Source organism: Cebus imitator, unplaced genomic scaffold, assembly GCF_001604975.1.
Source record: "Cebus imitator isolate Cc_AM_T3 unplaced genomic scaffold, Cebus_imitator-1.0 Scaffold521, whole genome shotgun sequence".
Lineage (NCBI taxonomy): Eukaryota > Metazoa > Chordata > Mammalia > Primates > Cebidae > Cebus > Cebus imitator.
Window position 1 is genome coordinate 433016 of NW_016107836.1, and position 4138 is coordinate 437153.

Consider the following 4138-nt stretch of genomic DNA (forward strand, 5'->3'; position numbering starts at 1 on the left):
AACATTCGAAAAAGTGTGTGTGTGTGTGTGTGTGTGTGTGTGTGTAAATCTCAGTTACCACCATTAATTTTGGCATTTCCCAAACTATGGGACCTCAATTAAAATTTAAAAAAAGATCCTAAACAAATTTTCATGTTAAAAGTAGTAGTTTTTTTCTTACATTCCTAAGACAGATATCTATTACCCTGTGTATTTGTTTTATCAGTTTTTTCCTTTATTCATTCATCAAAGATTTGCATATCTACTGTGGCAGACGTGAAACATACCGAAGTAAATAAGACTGGGGTCCCTGTGCTCTCAGGGCTAGACAGAGCCTCATCCCAGGGGAGCACTTGCACCACCTGATGCCATCATCCCCTGGGGTAGGCAGAATAATGCCCTCTGCCAAGAGATCCATGCCATAGTTCCTGGAACCCAGGAATATGTTAGTTTACGTGGTGAAAGGGACATTGCAGATATGAATATGGCATGGGCTTTGAGATGGGGAGATTATCCTGGATTACCTCAGTGAGTCCAATGCAATCACAAGAGTTCTTTTATTTTTGTTTTTTGAGACGGGGTCTCACTCTGTGGCCCAGGCTGGAGTGCAGTGGTGGCAATCATGGCTCACTGTAGCCACCACCTCCTCAGGCTCAGGTGATCCTCCCACCTCAGCCTCCTGAGTAGCTGGAAAGCTGGGACTGCAGGCAAGCCCCACCATCCTCAGCTAGTGTTTTTGTTTGTTTTTTTGTTTGTTTTTGTTTTTGAGATGGAGTCTTGCTCTGTCACCCAGGCTGGAGTGCAGTGGTGCAATCTTGGTTCATCACAATCTCCGCCTTCCAGGTTCAGCCGATTCTCATGCCCCAGCCTCCCAAGTAGCTGGAATTACAGGTATGCACCACCACTCTTGGCTAATTTTGTATTTTAAGTAGAGATGGGGTTTCACCGTGTTGGCTAGGCTGGTCTTGAACTCCTAACCTCAGGTGATCCACCTACCTCAACCACCCAAAGTGCTGGGATTACAGGCTTGAACTACTGAGCCAGGCTTAGTTTTTGTGTTTTTGTAGAGATGGGGTTTTGCTGTTGCCCAGGCTGGTCTCGAACTCCTGGGCTCAAGCCATCCACCTGCCTCGGCCTCTCAAAGTGCTGCAATTACATATGTGAGCCATCGCACTGACTGCAAGATTTCTTATAAAAGTGGAAGAGGGGAGCTGGGTGCGGTGTTTCACACCTGTAATCCCAGCACTTTGGGAGGCCAAGGCAGGTGGATCACAAGGTCAGGGGTTCAAGATCAGCCTGGCCAGCATGGTGAAACCCCATCTCTACTAAAAATACAAAAAATTAGCTGGGCGTGGTGGTGTGCCCCTGTAGTTCCAGCTACTCAGGAGGCTGAGGCAGGAGAATTGGTTGAACTCAGCAGGTGGAAGTTGCACTGAGCTGAGATCATGCCACTGCACTCGAGTCTGAGCAACATAGCAAAACTCTGTCTCAAAAACAAAAGTAGAATATGGAGGCAAAAGTATCAGAGACAGAGGTGTGAGGACAGAATCAGAGTTAGAGTGGTGCCATTGTTGGAAGGGGCCAGGAATTCAGCAAGGCAAGCAGGCTTAGGGAGCTGGAAAAGGGCAGGGAAGGGATTCTTCTGGAGAGCCTTCGGAAGGAGATGCAGAGCTGCTAACACCTCAATTTTAGCCTAATGAGACCCATTTTGGACTTTGGATCTCCATAACTGTAAAATAATAAATTTGTGTTCTTTTAAGTCACAAAACATATGGTAATTGGTTGCAGCAGCAATAGAAAACAAGTACGCACCCCACTCCAGCCAGGACCCAGCCCTAGACAGATCTCCCTCTTAATCCCTCACAGTTTCCCACTGGGCCCAGATGCAGCCTCGCAATTGTTCACAACCCAGCAGTCCAGACACCTACTTCCAATCGACTGGTGAGAAAGCAACTCACCTGCCACCCTGAGTGGTCTGTACAACAATGGATACTTGCTTGTGACCCCTCCAGCATTGCCATATATACACACATTAATACCTGGATATTTCTTTTATAACTCTGACAGATTTTTCTTCTAACTGGGTTCCTAAAGTAGCTGCTTACACTGCTGTGTGTCCTTGGGCAAATTACATACATATCTGTGCTTCCATGAGTTCATCTCTAAAATCAGAATAGAAATAATAATGATCATCTAGCGTTATTGTAAGGATTAAACGAATTAGACATGAGAGCATTAAAAACGGCACCTGGCACACAGTAAGCGCTCAGAAATTTTAACAATGGTGATGAAGATTGTTATTATTATTTCCCACAGCATTTGGCATGAGGCTTAAAAGTCCTTTTTTTCCTTCTTTTTTTTTTTTTTTTTTTTTTTTTTTTTTTTTTTTTTTTTTTTTTTGAGACGAAGTCTTGCTCTGTTACCCAGGCTGGAGTGCAGTGGTGTGATCTTGGCTCACTGCATCCTCTGCCTCCAAGGTTCAGGCAGTTCTCCTGCCTTGGCCTCCCTAGAAGCTGGGATTACAGCCACCTACCCCATGCCTGGATAATTTTTGTATTTTTTTTTTCAGTAGAGATGGGGTTTCACCATGTTGGCCGGGATGGTCTCGAACTCCTGACAGGTGATCTGCCTGCCTCAGACTTCCGAAGTGCTGGAATTACAGGCATGAGCCACTGCGGCCAGCCAAAAGTCCTTTTTTTTTGTTCAGCTGGTCTACAGTGTGGAAAACGCTCTAGAGGGGCAAGTTGACAGGACCCAACGGGGGAATACTGAATTAGGGTGATGATGGTTGAAATAGAAAGAGGTAGATAGACTTGAGAAATACTGCAAAAATAAAAACCAACAAGGCCTGTTGATGAATTGCATCTAGGGGTTGAGGATGTACCAAGGATGACATAGTTGGAAGCCTTATAATGATATTTTATAATTATATGTTAATACAGCATAAAAGAAATCCTTAGTTTGCTTCTCTGCTGCTCTCCCCTCTGCTATCATCTTTTCCTATTGTGATAACTCTTTTCTTTCTTTCCAAAACAAAGAAACATCAGAAATGTAAAAACCAGGACCAGAAGGAGGCCCCAGGTATAGGAGCATGAAACATCTGGAAACATGTAGCAAAACAGATTTTTCTTCTAACTACATTTTGGCCTCTTGGTGCCAGTATGTGAAAAAGGCCTTATAGGCCGGGCGCGGTGGCTCACGCCTGTAATCCCAGCACTTTGGAAGGGGGAGGCAGGTGGATCACAAGGTCAGGAGTTCGAGACCAGCCTGGCCAACATGGTGAAACCCCGTCTCTACCAAAAAATACAATTAGCTGAGTGTGGTGGCATATTCCTGTAATGCCAGCTACTTGGGAGGCTGAGGCAGGAGAATTACTTGAACCCAGGAGGTGGAGGTTGCAGAGAGCTGAGATCGAACCATTGCACTCCAGCCTAGGCAACAAGGCCCATCTCAAAAAAAAAAAAAGAAAAAGGGCTTGTAATTGGGCAGAATGAGTGGGAGTAAAACAAGAGAGGAAGAAATATAAATATAATTAATATGTCTGAATTGATTTTTTTAAATAAATGTGTAATATAAACAAATGGGATTGTTTGTTATTGGTTTTTGTTTGTTTGGTTTGGTTTTTTTAATGCCTGTAATGAGATTGGGCTGGGGGTGCAGGAAGCAGATGGAGAATAGAGGACCCAGGCTCACTATGGTTCTGTAGGAAATAGCATGGGTCCAGGGACTGATGGGGAAAAGGGAAACATCTGCAGATGGAGTCAAGAGAGATGGTTTCTAACCACCAGGAAAGCCCCACAACCTCCCTACTCAGCCTGCCCTGCAAGGATTCCATGAGGCACCTGTGTTCACGGACTTGGTAAAGTCCTAGGGAATTCTCAGGAGAAGCCTACCTTACTGGCACGTGACAGTCCTCCAGGGTCTCACCAGCCCTACCAGCTTGAGAGTGGCCCCAGACGGGCCTTCTGCCTCTGTCCTCCCAAAGTGTCTCCTATTAAAGGTACAGTGTTTCTGAGTCGGCCTACTTTAAATGGCTGACCAGTGAAATTTATTTCTGCATGCAACAGGATACCTTTTTTCTCTCCCTTCTTCCTGGGTCTATGACTTGGTTGTGCTGAGCAGAAGGAAGATAGGAAAGGGACACTTTGAAAGTGTAGCG